General features: G+C 35.6%; 1 long non-coding RNA gene across 1 annotated transcript; it reads right to left on the bottom strand.

Annotated features, from left to right (window-relative positions):
* Positions 1–11,245: 11,245 nt before the first annotated feature.
* LOC145038640 (uncharacterized) lies at positions 11,246–12,713 on the bottom strand. The gene is made up of 3 exons (XR_013679474.1): positions 12,591–12,713; positions 12,362–12,496; positions 11,246–11,397 (listed from the first exon to the last, which is right to left on the bottom strand). It is a non-coding gene; the product is annotated as an uncharacterized LOC145038640 (long non-coding RNA).
* Between the last annotated feature and the right edge of the window lie 9,030 nt (positions 12,714–21,743).

Here is a 21,743-nt window from a genome sequence, read left to right as displayed (position 1 = left end):
TTTCTCAAAGAATCAGGTTTTAAAAGAGGTTCGATTGATCAAACCCTCTTTCGTAAAATCTTTAATAAACATCTGTTAATCGTACAAATATATGTTGATGACATTATTTTCGGTTCTACTGATGAATCTTTAAGTGTTAAGTTTGCAGATCTAATGAAGAGCAAATTTGAAATGAGCATGATTGGGGAGATGACTACTTTTCTCGGACTTCAAATCAAACAGTCAACTGATGGCATTTTCATCAACCAAGAGAATTATGTCAAAAACCTACTCACTCGTTTTTCAATGGAAAAATCCAATACCGCAAAAACCCCAATGGCTTTTGGAGACAAAATTGATGCAGACTCAAATGGCAAACCCGTTGACCAGAAAAGATATCGTGGAATGATCGGATCACTCTTGTACCTCATTGCCAGCATACCTGACATCATGTTTTCTACATGTGTTTGTGCTAGATACCAAGCAAATCCTATGGAATCCCATGTAGTTGCTGTGAAACGCATCTTCAAATACCTTAAAGGCACTCCCAAACTTGGCCTTTGGTATCCAGCTAAATCCGATTTTTAGTTGAACGCTTTCACCGACTCAGACTATGGAGGATGCAAGCTAGATAGGAAGAGTACATCTGGTAGCTGTCAATTCCTAGGAGGTAGACTAGTGAGTTGGACTTCAAAGAAACAGACTTGTGTATCCACATCAACAGCAGAAGCTGAATATGTCGCTGTCGCCAGCTGTTGTTCACAAGTCATATGGATGCAAACTCAACTGCGTGACTATGGCTTCAAAATCTCACAAATTCCCATATTTTGTGACTCAACCAGTGCAATTGCCATTTCTCACAATCCCGTTCACCATTCCATGACAAAGCACATCGATATTCGATATCACTTTATCAAAGACAACATTCAAAAGGGTCATATCAAACTACACTTCATCAACTCCGAAGATCAAATTGCCGATGTATTCACTAAGGCTCTCAATGAAACGAAGTTTCAATACTTCCTAGGCCGTCTAGGAATGTTAAATCCAGATAACATCCATCCTTAAACTTTACTTTTTGTTTGTACAAAAGTGTGTTTACTTTCACTCAAAAAGAAAATTCAAAAACATTTGAAAACTGCTTTCTTTTCAAAAAAAAAAACCAAAAACATTGAAATAACCAATATTTGCAAAAACATTCAGAAAAACAAATCTTCAAAAATATAATAAAAGACTTGCCGTAATAAGCTTTTATAGAATTAATCGTCTTTTGACTTAATTTTCAGATGCTTATGCTCGATGAAGATTTTAAGTCATATTGATTCTCAATTGGAGTGAAGGTTCAAATCTCCTACTTTTCATAATGTACATAACTTTATTTCCTTCAATTTTATTTCATTATTGATGATTTTAAAAAGGGACATAAGGTTAGGAGGTTCAGATGAAAACAAAAACCCATGTGAGAATTTGTGCCTCATCAATCTGAATCATTGTGGAATTCATTTCTTGTGAGCTTAGGTGTGTCACTATTACTTATAAGGTATATCCGATTATACCTTGTCACAGTCTCATTTTTGCTTAGATATCAAAATGACCAGGGACGATATGTTCATTTCTTACATACTAGACAAACTGTCTTTTATGCCACTAATCCCTACCTAGATATAAGCCAACCAAAAATGATGTCTTGAGATCCCGGATCCATCAACAAGAAAAGACGAAACAAGATAAAGAAGAATCAACAAGAAAGCTAAATCATTCACCGAAGAAATACCAAACAAAACAACAAAAAAACTCTACATTTGGTATTTTCAAACAAAGTTCAACCAAATGGTTATTTCAAAGCAAACATCAAAAGATCTCGTGATCTGTTTTTAACCATTTTTCACAAAAAGGGATATCTTAATCCTGCAAGATAGATACTCTCAAAAATCCCAATTTTCTCAAATGTAGCAAATTCTCGATGCTAAAACAAAATATCCTTTTACAACACATAGATATTGATCAACAAAAAAGATGCCATCAAAGAAAAAGCTGCAACAACGATGGATTTCCCGGGATACTGTAGCCTTCATCACTGAAGATTCTTAGTTGCAAACTGCACTATGAAAATTACTAAACCCCTCTACATGTATTTCCCGATGGAGAGAGAGAGAGAGAACTTAAATGGTATGAATGAAGAAACCCGCTGAGTAATGCCAAAACCAGTCTTATGTGATTGATTATCTAATAATGAGACTAAGTGACCTTTCGGGAAAAGCATAGTTGAGCACCTCCAATATGAGTGTGAGTCGTCAGAGAGAGATATCACTCGTTTTTAGTGATCATTAACTTGTTCTGCTGCCAGAACAACCAAACACCCAAGTGAAGTGTGAGCTATACCTATGAGCGTTCATCTGAATCGACCTATTAAACCACTTGTCGTCATTAATAATGCTATAAAAGCTTAAGAAATTTCTTTAGATACATATATGGCTACCCTTTGATAACCGAACTCGAGACTTTGATTCAGAAACAAATTTCTGAAAATCTTTTACATAAGATATGTTAAACCAAGTCACAAACTTTCAAATCAATTTCTATGGTTTTATATATATCTTATCTATTGACAAATCTTTTATCTCGAATCTTCAAAAGTTAAACTGTCAATATGATTATATCATACCTGTCCTTATTTCAGCAATGATCACATAGGGGGAAATTGTTGAAAAATGTTCTTATGTAACCTTGTATGTGACCATAACTGAAATAAGATGAACTGTTTTTATACAATCTAACAAATATTATCAGTTATTTCAGGTTGCATGAATGCGTGATAAAACGGAAAATACGAAAACACGCGAATGACGAAAACACATATGTGTGACTAAACAGTTTCAACAATATATATATATATATATATATATATATATATATATATATCTATATATGTATTATATACATATGTATGTATTATATATGTATATATGTATTATATATATGTTGTATATATGTTGAATAGTCAAACAAAGAAGGAAGTCAACAAAAGTCAAAGATGAAGAAGCCTAAAACCCTTCCCACATTTTTTTGCTCCTACTACTACATCAACTTTAATCTTTCAACTTACACTCAAGTGTACTACTACAAGATATTTGTTTCTCATATATATACATGTGTATGTAGTGTGTGTTTGTTGTTGGAGATAATAGAAGAGAGTAAGAGAGATAGATATGATATAGTGAGTTTTCCTTTGTAAAAATAAACCCTCTCAATCTTCATCCCTGGAGCTAAATGAAGAACACCAAGATCAAACAAGAAGCCAAGTGAAGAACACCAAGATCAAACAAGAAGCTAAATGAAGAACACCATCAACCATCTTCATCTTCTTCATTGAAAATAAGGTTTTTCATCTTCACCACCTTTGATCATCACATCATACACCACCAAACACTTTCCTTACATCAAAACACCAAAACACAACCATGAAACAACCCAAAACCTTCTGCATCAAGATCAACCACAAAACCCATCACTATTCATCATCATCTTCATAAGAAATTTCACCACCTTTACCACCTTATATCAACCTCCTTCCAACCTCTAAACAACCTTGAAAACATCCTCAAAACACCATAACACCATTACCCTATCCAAAACATCACAAACAAAACTTACCTTCAAATCAAAAAAATCCCAAAATTGACTCTGATACGAACACGCCCCGTGTTAAAAACCAAGGCAAAATCAACACGCCCCGTGTTGCCCTCTGATTGCCTACTTCATACTTCTGAACCTGAACACCCCCCGTGTTCAGCAAGGCTAAATCAACACGCCCCGTGTCAGTATCAGCATCATGAACACGCCCCGTGTTCAGCAAGGCTAAATCAACACGCCCCGTGTCAGCATCATTCATCAAGAAAACCCTCCAATACCCTCCTACACAACTCGTGTCACTTGTGCCTTATCTTACACGACCCGTGTGCATGTTTTTACCCAAAAATACCTCAAATACAAATACATAAACCCATGTATTTTGTACCCTTTTGTAAACACTTGTTTTACATAAAATCGAGCTTTAAATGAACTTTTTGTTACTTATCCAATGCCGGATTGATCTTTGAACAAATATCGACCAGTCGTTCCAAGAGTCCCAATATTGACCAGTCCATTCAAAGAACAAATATCGACCAGTCGCTCCAAGAGTCACAATATCGACCAGTCCATTCAAAGAACAAATATCGACCAGTCGCTCCATAAGTCCAGTTCAGTCAATTTATTGACGAACCTACTTGATATATATTTATATATTTATATACTTTATTATAGCTTTATGTCATTTAAATGTAGTCATTTATATTATTTATAGCTTTATGTCATTTAAATATAGTCATTTATATTATTTATAGCTTTATGTCATTTAAATACAGTCATTTATATTATTTATAGCTTTACGTCATTTAAATACAGTCATTTATATTATTATAGCTTTCAGTCATTTATAGCTTTCATATTTATACTTATTCCGCAATTATTATTCTTTATATATATATATATATATATATATATATATATATATATATATATATATATATATATATATATATATATATATATATATATATATCTTATATCATAAACTGATATATCTGTCACACAGTAACTGGTAACCGAGCCTTTTGTTGTGGTGATCAGATTGTTATATTTCCAACAAATCGGTATCTGAGCTGATATATAAAAGGAATAATATCCAACAAAATGCATTTTAGGCCCCTACAGTTTATGGAAATTGACACTTTCTACTCAACTTCGGAAAAGGGGGAGAGTTTTGCATATTTGGCTATTTTGGGCGCACCGGGTCACTGCAGAATTTTGAAAATGATAATTTCTACCCATTTTTGAGAAATTTTATCATAGGCAGTCCGTGAACTTGCCATATGAGTCTGTTGCATTCTATTCGAATAACAAAGTGAAGAAGTTCTTCAAGAAACCGTTCAATTCGAAGTTGAAAAATGTTGATGTGAAAGGAAGATTTATGTCGATGGCTGGAGGAGAAGAGAAGAAGAAGAATGAGAAAAAGGACGTAGAGAAAGAAGAGACGAAGGTTTAGAAGAAAATTAAAGGTGATTTAGGAATAGGCAGTCATTATTGCCATGGAGCCAATCATATGGCAAGTGATTGTCAGCTTCGTAAAAAAGATGAAAAGAAAAACAAGGTGAAGGACGAAGCATATTACGTTGAGAGGTTGGAAGAAGTGAGGGCAAAGGCGAAAGAAATGTCATTGGTGGCAAAGGGAGAGTTCGTTGATGAAAATGAAGGAACTTATCAGATATGATCTTCGGGTTCGGATGACGAAGAAATGCGTAATCCGATGCATGGAGCGATGTTTGCAAAATATGAAGAAGATTCTGAAAAAACTGTGACAAGTCATTGTTTCATGACCAAAAGTGTTGATAAATCCCCAATGACCACCAAGGTACGTTTTATTCTTCAATATTTTAATATTCCTTTAAGTGCATATGATTCTGAATTAATTTCTTTTGATGATACTGTTGCTTATTTTGATACTTTGGTTATCTCTGCTAGCAACGAAGCTAAGAAATCAACTTCTCAATTGTTCGAAGTACAGATGCAGTTAGATGATAAGAAAACAAAAATTGAATGGTTAGAATTGCAGATTACAAACATTATGTGTGACAGGGACAATTTGAGCAGTTATGTAAAAATCTTATTTGCCCAAAGGAATATTACTGTAATTCTCCAAACGTTTGTATGCTAAACTTACTGCTTTACGTCATTCGTCTGATATTAGTAAGGAACAACATAAGAAATTATTACCTTTTCTTGCATATGAAAGAGAGAAGGTTGATAATGTTTCGTATGATTGTGAGAAAACTATAGTAGAGTTTGACAAAATTCCAGATGATAGATATGCTTATGGAGTAGTTAAAATTGATGAACATCTGTATTCGAATGAATTAGTTGATATTGTCAATAATACCTTAACCAAGAATGAAGAAATCAAAATTTTGAAAAAGACCGAGAATTCAACATCTGATTCACAATCTAATTTTGCTGATATCGAAGATAATTGTGATAATATTAGCGAAATTAGTGATCTTGCGGATGTTGATTGTTCTCAATTGTCTATTGTTAATGTTGCATCAAAGTCTAAAGGAAAAGAAAAATATGAGGATTCGTTGGTTAAGATTCACACTAACAAACCCTCAACTTCGAAAGTTTGTGATTTTGATCATGTGGATGTTAGAGTCAGACTGATAGTAGTGACGATGAAAATGATGATGAAGTTTTACAGAAACCCATTTCATCCAACAAAGGTTCGAAAGAAACAAAAATTCTATGAATTGTTGTCGATCAAGTGCATGGTGATACAGAAAAATTCGACAAGGTGATGACTGAAAAGGGTGCTCATTATCTTGAAATGAATTCAGTGGTGTATCCTAATTTCAAATGCACAGATGATGTTATTTTTCCAAACCAAGTGTTTGTGACAATAGGAAATGTTGATAACATCAAACCAGAGTTTCACAAATTGGTTGAAGTAGTCAATGAAAGAACCACAAATGAAGGATTTTACAAAGAATTTATATACATTTCAAAGACAAAAACCTCAACGAAAATGGGTTGAAAAAACTAAAAGTTGTAAAGAAGTTTCAAAATCAGTTGTTGAGGAAACTGAAAATGTTGTAAAATTAAATTCACAAGAATTCAAAGATCAAATTACAAAATTTTCGAAAGAAAATGGAATTTCTTAAACACAAGCTCAAAAGAAAATTTATTGGCAAACTGTTAAGTTTCGAAAGAAATCCAATGATTTGACAACAAAAATTTCTGACAACATGCAGAACAAATTTATTAAAACGAAGTTCTCATCACATTCAGACATTAAGAAAAATCCTGCTTAGAGAAATAAATAAAGGTCTGAATCAAATCCAAAAATAAATTTCTCAACAAAGCAATTTCAAAATCACAGTCCTATAAATTGATTTTCTTCACAACAAAGATTTTCTCAAAATCAAAACTACAAACCCACTTCTTTCACAAATAATTCGAAAAGTTTTTACAAAAGTAATTTTCAAAACACAACTGTCGAAACAAAAGTTAAAAGTCGACAAGTTGAGCAACTTCGTCCAAAGTCAAAAGTTGATTTTGTTCCACAAAAACCGAATTTTCCAAATCATTATGGAAAACAGAATTTGAAGGTTTCATACACTAAGGGATTAACTTTAGAGAAAAACATAGATCATTGGCTTGAAGGGAAATGCATGTTGTATCAATCACACCACTTTTCACAACAAAGAATTCGAGAAGCTTATGAGAAGTATGTGAATACTTCATCAAATGAAAGTTCATCATGAAAAGTATTGAATGTTTCGATAAAAGCATGGAAACCTGTTTCATGAGACACAAAGATACAAAAAAAACTAAGAAGTCGAAGGAATTTTTTAGTGAGAATCCTAAACCATCAAAAACTTATGTTTCAGTTCCTTTATCTAATGATGTGGACTTAATTGATAGTTTCAAATCAAAATTCCGTGATTCGGTTAGAGGTTCTTCGTTTCCTTCTATGTTTCACACTAATGTCCAAGGATCCAAACACCCTTGGGTACCTAAATTCCTCAATAATTGCAGGTTTTGTGTGACGAGCAATATGATGATAAATAGTATACTGATAGTGGTTACTCTCGTCACATGAATGGGAAGAAGGAAAATTTACATGATTATCGAATTTTAAAGAATGTTGGAGTTGTTAAGTTTGGTAACAATCACAAGTGTCATGTCAAAGGTTATGGAAAAATAACAAATAGCAAGTTTACTGTACAAAGAGTGGCATATGTCGAAGGTCTTCAACATAACTTGATAAGTGTTTCGCTACTTGTTGTGGGCACTGGTAATCAAGTACTTTTAAACAAAGAGGGAAGCATAATTTCGAATATCTACACCAAAGAAGTTTTGCTTCAATCCAAAAGGAACGGAGACATGTTTACTCTGGATATCAATCCTATTGTTGGTAAACCATATGTGTGCGTACTTTTGAAAGCTTCATCAGACATCAGCTGGCTCTGGCACCGAAGACTTTCACATTTGAATTTTTGAAATTTGAACAAACTATTTGTTCAAGATCTGGTAAGAGGATTACATGTTTTAAAGTTTGATAATGATTCTTTATGTGCAGCTTGTGAACAAGGGAAGAAACATAAACAATGTCATCTGATAACAATAGATTCAAAAATTGTCGAACCTTTGGAATTACTTCACATTGACTTGTGTGAACCATTGACTGTTGCAACTCTTAACAAGAAACGATACATTTTTGTCATTGTTGATGATTTTTCTAGATTTACTTGGGTGTATTTTCTAAGGTTGAAATCAGAGGTTGCTCAAATCATGATTGGCTTTATCAAAAAGATGGAAACAAGTTTAAAGAAGACTGTTAAAAAAATCAAAAGTAATCATGGGTCTAAATTTAAGAACAATGTTCTTGATTCGTTTTTGGTCGACAAAGGTATTTCGCATAATTTCTCATCACCATATACTCCTCAACAAAATGGTGTGGTCGAAAGGAGAAATCATTCACTTTGTGAAGCAGTACGCACCATTCTGGCATATGCGAATCTTCCTCAATATCTTTGGGCAGAAGCAATTTCTACATCATGTTTTACTCAAAACAGATCATTTATTAATTGACGTTTCAATATCACTCCTTACGAAATAATAAACAATCGTAAACCTAATGTCAAATTCTTTCATTCTTTTGGATGTAGGTGCTTTATTATGAATCTCAAGGATAATCTTTCGAAATTTCAAGCTAAAGTAGATGACATAATTTTGTTGGGATATTCACAAAATTCATTGGCCTATCGTGTGTTGAACAAATGAACAAGAAAAGTCGAAAAAACGTTTAATATTACGTTTGATGATCATTATGTTAAACAAGTTGAAAAGCATTTTGAAAATCATCCTATTCTTACAGAGTCTACTAATGAATCTAATACTTCAGATTCGATGGATATTGATGATGATTTAATTTTTAGTGTTGTAGATAATTTTGTTGATGCCGAAGTTCATGCAAACGATAATCACCTTCCAGAATCTACGAAGCATCTTGATGATTTGACATTCACACAAAGTATATTGGATATGCATTCAACATCGAATTCTCCAGTAGTTGGTGAAAGTATGCAAAATAATCCAGTGAGGGGGAGCACCTGGATTTGAATACTCAGGTTGAGGGGGAGCATCCTTTCGATGGGGAGAATGAATGAGGATGTTGATGTGGAGCATCCTGTTGAGGAGGAGCATCCAACTAAAGTGAATATCGAGAGGGATCAAAATGATCCAATAGAATCGAATTTTGGTCATATTAAAAATTTTCAATACAAATGACGAATGTTCTATTGCAGGATCAGAATATGACAAATTTTTGAAGATGCACCATTGAATTTTGATCCATCATATCCACCTTTGGAAAAATGGACAAGACATCATCCGAAAGAACAAGTCATTGGAAATCCTGAAGAACGTGTTAAGACTAGAGCTCAATTTTGATCCATCATATCCACCTTTGTATGTTTAATGTGTTTATTTTGAAAATTGAACAAAAAACCATTAAGGTTGCAATGCAACACTCAGACTCGGTTGTTGCAATGCAATCCAAATTGGCTGAGTCCGAAAGGAATAAGATGTGGAGGTTAATTCGTAAACCTGATAATGTTTCGATTGTCATAAATTAAAATGTATTTTCAAAAATAAAAAACTGACAAGGATGGAAATATTATTCAAAATAAATCCAGGCTTGTTGTAAAAGACTATTCACAACATGAAGGAATAGACTATGAAGAAACTTTCGCCCCTGTCGCAAGACTCAAGGTAGTTTGAATATTTTTTTAGCTTATGCAGGTCACAAAGATTTCGATGTCTATCAAATGGATGTGAAGTGTGCAATTTTGTGTGGAGAGCTGGAAGAAACTGTGTATGTGGAACAACCTCCAGGTTTTATAAATGAGGAACATCCTGATTATTGTTATATTTTAGATAAGATAGTTTATGGGTTAAAACAAGCACCACGAGCCTGTTATGCAATTCTAACTTCTTTCGTAAAACAAATGAAGTTTAAACAAGGACCAGTTGACTCCACATTATTTTGAAAGAAAGTTGAGAATCATCTAATGGTTGTTCAAATTTATGTTGATGATATTATTTTTAGCTCAACTGATCCTGCTTTGTCTAACGAATTTGAAAATATGATGAAAAGCAAATTTGAGATGAGTATGATAGGAAAAATCAATAATTTTCTTAGGTTGAAAATTCGTCAAAACAAAGAAGGAATTTTCATCAACCAAGAAAAATATTTAAAAAATCTGCTCGAAAAATTTGGATTGACGAATAGCACAAAGCTACGAGTACCAATAGCAACTTGAACTAAGCTAACACCTTCATTAGATAAACCTATTGTTTACTTGACTCTTTACAGAAGCATGATAGGTTCGTTACTTTATCTCACAGCAAGTTAACCTCATATCATGTTTTATGTTTGTAATTGTGCTAGGTATCAGTCGAATCCATGAGAACCACATCTCACTGCAGTCAAGAATATTTTTTGTTATCTCAAAGGATCAATTTCATTAGGATTGTGGTATCCTTCGAAAACTGGATTTTTCATTCAAGATTTTTGGATGCTGACTTAGGTGGTTACAATTTTGATAAGAAAAGAACAAGTGGAGGTTGTCAACACTACTAGAAACATAGCCTTTTACGACGCTCATTGCGCGTTGTAAAAGGCTCAGATTATGCGCAAATGCACATCAAGGAAGGCCCTGTCATAAAGAGAGATGACATGTTTTTGCGTGTTGTCTGTAGACGACGCACATTTATGACACTCATTTACGACCCACAATTACGACGCGCGTTTACGACACGCAATGCGTATCAAGGAAGGCCCTATCTAAAAGGAAGACGACACGCTTTCGCGTGTCGTAACCGTACAACGCGCGTGTTAATGACATGCAATGCGTATCAAGAAAGTCCCTGTCAAGAAAGTCCCTGTCAAGAAAGGCCATGTCATAATTTTAAATGTTAAAAAAAATATTGTTTATAGATTTACTAATTTTCAAATTAAATTTGTATTTAATGTCTCATAATAGAAAATAAAATATCATATATGAAAAATACAATCTATTGCATAAAACTTAATGTAATACAAATAATCGTTCCATGGAAAGATAAAACAAATCAATAGTTGTAACAAAAAATTACAAACTAATTAGATAGAAGAAATATAAAAAAATATACCCTCAAATGCTTTTCAAAGTCTAATCTCCATGTCAGCTCTTCAACTCACTTCTCTAGTTTGTCCTTAGGTTCTCTAAGTCTATGTTAGTTTCCATCACCAAGTTTAGCTTGCTTTTCACTGACATCAGCCTAAAATACAATAAAAATTACACTTTGTAACTTTGATACAAGAAATAAAGTTAAAGTTGCAATAATGAAGTTTCTATTTGCTTGACTACTTGTTTAATTTTGATTATTTATTTGTGTTGGAAAGTTTCTATATGATAGCGAAAAGATATACCCCCCCATACACACACAAAATCTAGTTTTAATTTTGATTATTTATCTTTGTTTACATCTTTTTTTAATGCATCTGTGTAATCTTTACAGTTTGTTTGTGTCCTATGTTCGAAAATTTACCTACAGTTGCAATATTATTTGCCACTTTGGAAGTGTTTTGTCACTTCGTCTCTATAGAATGTTAAATACTAACCCTAAAAGGTAATTTGCAGTCCAAGTACTCTTTCTCAAAAGGTAATTTGTTATCATCCTTTGCTGTTTTCTATTTTTGGACTGAATGAACACACTGAGGATGAAAAAGAAAATGCCCATTTCACCCTTTTATAGGAAGTGATACTGAATATATATATATATATATATATATATATATATATATATATAATTGACTGTTCATTTACAAACAATTATAAATAGAAATCTTAACATTGTACTTTTACATTAATAATTTTCAATATATGATAATAACCAAAATCACCCACAATGTAATACTACCACGTGTACAAACTCGGAGATTTAGTTTCTTAATATTTGGATTTAATGAGCTTCCTACCACATATAAATAACTATTTTTTGTTTACATGTTTCATCTTTATTTCATACTACATAAATGTTGTCAATAATATGTTTAAATCCTTAAGTCCATCAATTGATAAAAAAGAAAGAACACCATCATTTTCTTTTTAATGCAAAAAGAATGAGTCAATGGAGAGGAAAAAGGATTTTCCCCTGACTTTTTTGTTTCCAATCCATCATTTTCTTAAATATTTTTTAAACATCATTAATATAAAAAAAATTGTTGTTAGTTGTTACTGACCAATATGAAGATGACAGTATGTATATGATGATGGCAACAGGTTTGATAATGATGGGTCAACAACAATAAACAACTTGATCAATTAGTGGAAGAATTTGTTTAATTTCGGTTCCAAGCTCATGCTCAATCTGATACCTATAGCATTAATAAATAGCCATGAAACCACAAAGTTAGAAAGATAAGGGTAAATATGGTAATGCTAATTAATATTATCAGGAGGAAGACTTACAGGTTAAATCTGTCTTCAAAGGTTATCAAATTCACAGCTAACCCAAGATGCCCAAACCTTCTGGAACGACCCACCTATAATTTAATTATAATCAATCAATCATAGGGTAACACACTTGATACTTCACTCTCTATCAACATTCAAACAAAGAATAAACAAGGCTGATAGCAGATAAATGCTAGTATAATCTGAACCTTTAAACCATCAAGACCATTTGCATCTGCATGTCTACAGCCTATTCAATATGAACGCAAACAAGAATAACTGATTATTCATTTGATTTTAGTATTCATATATGTGAAGAGGAAATATATACAGTCCCCTGTAACACACGAAATTTAATTTGGAAAAACTAAGATGTCAGTCCCTTCTATGTAAGCTAGAAACATTGGATTCAGCTAAGTTACCAAATCTTGAACTGAATTGTTAAGGAAATCATCCTTGATTTTCTTCCCCTGTAATAGATAGGGGATGTAATTCTTGAAAATCATGCATATTGGAACGGAAGAAAGTTACCTGATGTATAATACTGATCAAAGTTTATATAAGGTTTGGAATTCTTTAACTTCAACTATGAAACTACTTAAAAACAATAATGAGTTCGGATGATAACAGTTACTGAATCTACTATGAGTTTCCTGTAGCAGTAGATTGTGAGGTTAAAAGCAGAGCTTGTACAAGTGTAGTGTCTAATATTGTTGCCATCTCTCTAGCACCTGAGTCAAAATGCATGTTGACTCTCCCCTGAAAATTAAAAAAAAAAGTTCAATGATTATGACAAGAATAACCCCGATACAAAAAGTGTCAGACATTAATCTCTAAGCATTCAGATATGCTATTTCCTATAAAAAAAACTATCCGAACTACTCATATGAATTCTAAACTTTAAACAAAACCCAAATCAAATTCCCCTTGGAATTCTACTTGTACCTTCAAAATTCAACTAAAATGTGAAAAAGGCTAGTTATTTAGAATCAAATTGTAAAGTTTACCAAAGTTTTGAAAAACATTCTTGATGCCTCCTTGCAAGTTTTCCCATTTAAAAGGTTGTTTATACGAAGAGCCTTTCTTCTATTCTCTTCTTCCTTATTAAATATATTTTGGAGATAGTTTCCAACAGCCCTACAAAAAAAAGGTTTTATTTATTTTCTTTTTCAATTAATGTAAAAAATAACTAGATATGATTACTTCGTACGTGAAGACCATCCACTGTCATCAACTAAACGTTTTTCTTCAATGTCACTCAAATATTCATTAGGTTCTTCAACATCATTGTCAACTTCATTATCAAAATTCAGAAAATATGAGATAAAAGAAAATACTTAAATAATATAATTCTTGACTTTGTATAACCACAAAGCAACCAGGTCAAGAGATTATAAAATAAAATAGAAAATCATCTCAAATCACTAAAATACTTTTTCCCAAATTGTGTATGAATCATTCTTTTGGCAGTGATCAACAACATTAAAAGCAGCAACCAACTTGTTATCAGAAGTCTCAGCTGACCTAAAAGTTAAAACCCAAAACAAAAAACTAAAAGTGAAGCTATAAAATTTAATTCTCAGCTGACCTTCAACTGTGTGCAATCAGATTCACGGAAAAAGTTATAAATAAAGATGTCAATAGAGAAAAAAAACAAACCAATCTCAAACATTTCTTTGGAAGGTATATCCAAGTAATTAGTTGGCTCATCTAGCACAAGTAGTATGGAAGGCTTCACCATGAACTTACAAAATGCAAGTCGTGCCTAAACCATGTTTATGAAATTACTTAGTTGCCCATCATCATTGAAAGGGTATTTTAGACATTTAAAAACTAATAAATCTTTGACCACCACCACTTACTTCACGAATGCAAAATTTCAGTTTTGTTTTTCAAATGAAAGCAGACAAAATATTGGAAAAGAAAGGGAGTAAAACTAATATTATATCAATCAATAAGGAAAAAGACCAACTTGCCCTTTTGTTTTGGAACAACAAACTCTGATGTGCATTAATCATCAACACAGATACATATTCATGATACTAACACAAAGTACAATTTCAAAAAGAATATATGAATTATGTAGATCCATCAGCCCTATTTACAGATACACAGCCATACAAACTCTGATGTGCACTAATCATCTTGGTTGCAGACAACTGGCATTTAGAACAACCAAACGGATGCAACTACACTGCAAACGGAAAACACAATTTGGTCTTCTTAATGCCTGGAATCAAGAAATTCTCAAGAAGATTAATCAAAGGTGAAACATACATGGATTCGGTTACAGATGTTTTAAATAGAGTCGCTTCATACCCACATATTCTCGAAATTGATGATGAAAACGGAGAAATTGAAATGAAATTAGAAGAAGAAGAAGAGGATTTGTTACCTTCAACCTCGTGCCCCAAGTCTCGGAAAGATTTTATTCAACTTTACAGTCGTTGATACGAGTCTAACTGGAAAGATTGTGAGCGTGAGAGAAATCGAACCCTGGGATTTGGATTCGGTTACAGATGTTTTAAACAGAGTCGCTTCACACCCACATTCAAGATTCGTGAAATTCTAGGGCACACGAGGCTACATGTCGCCTGAATTTCAGTCTACCGGAGTTCTGACACATAAGTCCGACTTGTACGCTTCCGGAGTTGTACATCTTGAGATATTGTCAAGCGATGAAGGGAAGTGCGGAACGAAGGAGGGAGTGTCGATAACTAGGCAAGGGGGCAGTCGAATGTATGGTGGGAGAAGAAAGGATCGTAATTAGGGCAAGAAGGAAAGTGGAGGATAAAAAGGAAGGCGGGTGTTCAAAATTTTAGGGATTTCATTTTCCCCCCTGTCTATTAAACGCGATTTTCATTAATATTATAAAGCGACGCTCATAGAGGACGCCCATTTAAGATACATCGCCCTCCGTGTTTTTAATTTTTTCTCGTATGACGCTAATTTAAGGGCACGTAATAATGCATGACCTAAATCCTTAAATTTTTTGAAGAGATGACACTTTTTTAATGTTACACTCTTTTGCGTAACATAAATCAACGAGTGTCGTGGTTTGCACATCGTAAAAGACTATTTTTCTTGTAGAGCAACTAATAGATGGGAAATTGGTAAGCTGGCAGTCGAAGAAGCAAACATGTGTTTCAATTTTGACCGCAGAAGCTGAATATGTTGCTGCCGCAACTTGTACTTCACAAATCATTTGGATTCAAAGTCAACTGCATGATTATGCAATAAACATGAAAAAGATTCCATTATCTTGTGACTCACAAAGTGTTATACGTATTTGTCACAATCTAGTTCAACATTCGAAAACCAAACATATTGCACTTCATTATCATTTCATAAAAGATCATGTTGAAGATGACAATATTGAAGTTCATTTTGTGAAAACTACTGACCAGCTTACTGATATTTTTACAACACCATTTGATGAAAAATCATTTGTTAGAATTTTGATAGGTTTGGGAATGGTGAAAGGGGAGTCTGTTTCAAAAGAATAGCGAAAATTTAACAGCTGTCAAAGACAAAGGTTATTGTTCATAGTCAACGCTTCGATATGCTTCGCTTTCGACATGTGGGAAAGAAAAGATTCAAAAGTTTGGTAAACTTTTAGTTTTCGTTTTTTACTTTCTTCGAAAAATTTGAAAAATCATAAAGATTTTCTTTTGTTCTTTGTCTTACTTTTGAAAAAGCAAAAATACCTAAAAGATTTTCGTTTGTTTAGTATTTTCATTTTCGAAAAATCAAAAATACCAAGAAGATTTTCATTTGTTTAGTCTATTCATTTTCAAAAAATCAAAAACAACAAAAACGTTTTGTTATTTGTTTAGTAGTACTTTTCTAGTGATTTGTTGCAGATATTCAAAATAGTTATTATGGCTGATGTTTAAAGATCTGGGGCTAGTTAATTTTTCGAGTGTTAGGAATGATACATGTTGCATCTAAGGAGTGTATGGCCTCGTTAAGGAGTTTACTCTTCAAGTGTAAGCCCTTAGGGATGTTTACGGCTTACAGACCATATCCCCATGAGTTTACGACTGTAAACTCATGGGAGTGGTATTATTGGGTGCTCAAAGGTCTTATCTCACTCAAGGAAGGGTCCTAGGGTTAAATCAAGGGCTATGGAAGTGGTTGGAACTTGAAATGACCCTTGAATGGAGTTTACGGTTCTTGAGTGCTCCCTTGGTGAGTTTACAGTCGTAAACACGTGTGTTTATGGCCCTAAACTCATGTTTTCCATTTTTCATGTGTTTTGGTGGTTGTAGGTTAAGCATGCAAAATTCTAGATCCGAATATAAGCCATACAAGGTGTTAGGGGCACTTAAACACCCTTTGGAGGTGTTTATGGTTTTGGGACATTCCCAAACCATAAACTCATGTTCACACCTCTATTTTAATGTTTTGGGGTTCTTAGATCATTCATGCAAGTTTCTAGGCCATTAGCTAAGCATTGGAAGGGTTTTGGGGGCATCAAAACCCCCTTTTAGGGTGTTTACGGTTTTGGGATGCTCCCAAACCGTAAACACATGCTCTTGGGGTTTTGGATGATTAAACCACGAATTTTCAAGTATGCTAAGATAAACAACAAGCTAGGAGGGTTTACTTACTGTTATGAAGCTTGAAATGCTGTTTTCTTGATCATAATCCAAGTTTTGTAGAGAGAGAGAGTAGAGAGAGAAAGATCCAAGGGTGTGCAAAAGGTTCAAATGGTGATCACTCAACCCTTATATAGGGTTGAGTTCACGGCCAGGTGGGGATCCACCCAATCCCAACATCAAATGGACTTTACAATTTTACCCGATTAAATGGCCGTAACCCGACTTAGTCGTGAGTTAGAAATTTTTCCGAAAGAAATCGAGGGTATTTCACGTGATTTTATTTCTTTCAGACGCATATGAAAATACAACAATAACCCAAATGGATTTACCTAACTCAAAAGATAACGGAAAACTTTAATAAAAACAACTTTTTATTAACGGAAGTGGGTTACATTGACGAAATAAAATTCGGGTTGTCACATCATCCCCCCGATAGAGGAAATTTCGTCCCGAAATTTAGGATTAAGATACAAATCATGGATTTGGAAAAAGATGCATATATTTTTGTTTCATTGAATCTTCATGCTCCCAAGTGAATTCGGGTCCCCGCTTGGCATTCCAGCGAACCTTCACTATCGGGATGCGACTTTGTTTCGTTCGTTTGATCTCACGATCCATGATTTTGATTGGTTCTTCCACGAAGTTTAGATTTTCTTTGATTTCAATCTCATCAAGAGGGATCACAAGAATTTCATTGGATAGAAATTTCTTAAGATTAGAGACGTGGAAGACAGGGTGGATGTTGCTAAGTTCTTGAGGTAATCGGAGTTTGTAGGCTACGAGACCGATCCAGGAAAGGATCTTGAAAGGTCCTATGTACCTGGGTTCAATTTCTCATGCTTTCCAAAGCGTATCATGCCTTTCCAAGGTGTGACCTTCAACAGGACACAATCTCCAACCTGGAATTCCAAGGATTTTCGTCATTTATCGACATAGCTCTTTTGTCTGTCTTGTGAAGCTTTCAGTCGTTCTCGGATTTGAATGATCTTTTCGGTGGTTTCGCGGATGATTTCAGGACCAGTGAGAGTAGTGTCGGGGACTAGACCCTTGGCTAGCTGCGTGTCATCTACCTCGTCCCAGCACAGATGGGATCTGCACTTACGACCATAGAGAGCTTCGATCGAGGTAGCCCTGATACTGGTGTGGTAGCTGTTGTTATAAGAGAATTCAATCAAGGGTAAATGAGTGTCCCACGACTTTCCGAAATCAATGACACATGTTCTCAACATGTCTTCCAAGGTTTGGATGGTTCTCTCACTCTGCCCATCTGTTTGAGGATGATAAGCTATACTCATATCTAGCTTAGTTCCAAGATCTTTCTGAAGGGACTGCCAAAATCTTGAGGTAAACCTGTTATCTCGATCAGAGATAATGGATATAGGCAGACCGTGCAGTCGAACTATCTCTTGAATGTAGATTCGTGTGATTCTTTCCATCTTGAATGTTTCTTTAATCGGTAGGAAGTGAGCGGATTTTGTCAATCTATCAAAAATTACCCAAATGGTATCGTACCCACTCGGAGATTTGGGTAATATGGTAATGAAATCCATAGTAATCATCTCCCATTTCCACTAAGGTATTTCGGGCTGCTAGAGTAGACCTGAGGGTTTCTGATATTCGACCTTCACCATGGTGGAAGTCAGAAACTTGCCCACGAAGGTATCGATTTCGGATTTCATGTTTAGCCACCAGTATAGTTTCTTGAGATCCAGGTACGTCTTATCCGAACCTGGGTGCACAGAGTATCTAGTCTTGTGAGCTTCGTTCATGACAACCTCCCCGAAACCTCTGAACTTTGGGGTCCAGATTCGGTCCACAAAACAGTAAACTCCATCTCCTCTGATGTCAAGATTCTTATCCATTCCCATCAAGGCTTCATTCAACATGTTCTTTGGTTTTAGGGCTTCCATATGAGCCTCTCGGATTTGTGCGGATAAGTGGGAATGGATGGTCATTGTAAGTGTCTTCACCTTGTTGTCTGAGCTTTCCTTTCAGCTAAGGGCATCTGCCACCACATTGGCCTTGCTGGGATGGTAGTGGATTTCGCACTCATAGTCACTAAGCAGATCTACCCGTCGCTGTTGTCACATGTTTAAGTCCTTCTATTCGAAGATGTGTTGTAGGCTTTTATGGTCAATGAAGATCGTGCACTTGGTTCCGTAGAGATACTGTCTCCAAATCTTCAGTGCGAAGACCACTGCTCCTAACTCCAGGTCGTGAGTTGTGTAGTTGACTTCATGTGCTTTGAGCTGTCTTGAGGCATAAGCAATAACTTTTCCTCGCTGCATGACCACACATCCTAATCCCTGATTGGACGCATCGCAGTAGACAACGAAGGCTCCGTCCCTTCGGGCAGGGACAGGATAGGTGTGCTACACAAGGCTCGCTTTAACGTTTGGAATGCAGCGTCTTGCTTTTCACTCCAACAAAAGGGAACACCTTTTTGAGTCAGAGTAGTTAAGGGTTTGGCAATTCTAGAAAAATTCTGGATGAATCCACGATAATAGCCGGCGAGACCCAAGAATTGACGGATTTCTGTGGGCGTATTTGGTGTCGACCAATTCTCTATCTCCTTGATTTTGGAAGGGTCCACGTGTATGCCTTCCTCGCTTACCACGTGACCTAGGAAGGTTACCTTCCAAATCCAGAATTCGCACTTGGAGAATTTCACGTACAGCTTCTCCGTCCGTAGGGTTTTCAACACTAATCTCAAGTGTTGTTTGTGATCTTCCTCGATTCTGGAATAGATGAGTATATCGTCAATGAACACAATAACGAACTTGTCAAGAAAAGGATGACACACCCGGTTCATCAGGTCCACGAACACTGTCGGTATGTTGGTTAGACCAAAGGGCATCACTACAAACTCGTAGTGACCATATCGAGTCCTGAATGTTGTCTTGGAAACATCACTCTCATGAACTCGTAGCTGATGGTACCCTGATCTAAGGTCTATTTTCGAGAAGTAACTGGCTCCCTGAAGTTGATCGAAAAGGTCATCTATTCGAGGAAGATGATAACGGTTTTTGACCGTTAGCTTGTTCAGTTCACGGTAGTCTATACACATCTGAAAGGATCCATCTTTCCTTTTCACAAATAACACTGGGGCTCCCAAAGGTGAGGAACTCGGTCTGATGAACCCTATGCTGAGTAGCTCATTAAGCTGACTGGATAACTCCTGCATTTCTGCTGGAGCTAAGCGATATAGGGACTTGGCTACGGGGGTAGCTCCGGGAATTAGGTCTATGAGAAACTCGACTTGGCGTTCAGGAGGAATTCCCGGGAGCTCTTCGGGAAAGACATCAGAAAGTTGCAGACTTCAGGGATGCTCTCGAGGTCTTTAACTTCCTGTTTCTCATTGATTACATGAGCTAGGAATGCATGGCACTCCTGTCGTAGAAGCTTTTGAGCTTTAAGCCATGAAATGATGCGAAGATTGGAACTAAGTTTATCGCCATAGATCATGAGGGTATGGCTAGAGGGAATATTGAGACGGATAGCTTTTTCATAACAAAGGATATCAGGATGATTGGGGCTCAACCAATCCATGCCAATGATAACATCGAAGCTCTTTATGGAAACTGGCATAAGGTCGATAGAAAAAGAATGATCGTTTAGGGTAAGGGTGCAGCCCATGAATATATCATCGGCGTTGTCTTTCTCGCCGTTAGACATCTCGAAGGTAAACGTTTTGGTTAATGGTTGAGGATTATGTATAAGAAGATGTTTGAATGCATGACTAACAAAACTTCTTTCAGCACCAGAATCGAAAAGGATGCATGCATAAGAGTTGTCGAGAAGGAACATACCCATGACAACGGTGGGATCGATGACTGTCCCCTCTTGTCCCATAGTTAGAACTCTCCCGGTGTTGTTGGTTGTTGTTTCTTTGGGGCAGTTTCGCTTGTAATGCCCGACCTCACCACAACCGTAACAAGCTTGACCAATACCTGCTTCGAAAGCTTGATTGGTTGGTTGGGCTGGTGTTTTGCAGTGTCGAGCAGTATGGCCCTTTTTTCCACAGTTGTTGCAGAGCATCTCACGGCATGGGCTAGAAATGAGATGATGGTACTTGCACTTGTCGCAACTAAGGAGGTTACCAGCATATCTACCGGTAGGTGCTTGAGCTGTAGGAGTGGCGACAGGAGTAGTAGCAGCGTGGACTGCCACAGTTTGTTGCTTCTTGGAGGATCCTTGCGAACTCTGACCCTTCCGCTTATTCCAAAATTTCTTTTTATTCTCCCCACTTTCCTTTGTTGGTTCCAAAGTGGTTGTTACTTCATTGAGATCGACTCCATGATCGATTAGAGTCTACGCTAAGCACTTAGCACTATCGAAGGTGTTTGGCCTAGCAGCCAAGACATTTCCTTTGGTTGGCTGGGTCAGCCCCCAAATGAATCTCTCAATCTTTTTGCTTTCCGTAGTGATCATTCCCGGACACAGGAGTGCTAGGTCTTCAAACCTAGAAGTGTAGGCAGCGATATCGAAACCCTTCATCTTTACGTTCAAGAGTTCATGCTCCAGTTTCTGCATTTCGCCCTGCGGGAAGTACTCGACAAGCATT

Source organism: Lactuca saligna, chromosome 4 (assembly GCF_052625555.1).
Source record: "Lactuca saligna cultivar CGN05327 chromosome 4, ASM5262555v1, whole genome shotgun sequence".
In the NCBI taxonomy this organism is placed as follows: domain Eukaryota; kingdom Viridiplantae; phylum Streptophyta; class Magnoliopsida; order Asterales; family Asteraceae; genus Lactuca; species Lactuca saligna.
Note: the sequence above shows the minus strand (reverse complement) of the source record. Positions and strands in the feature narration are given on the sequence as shown.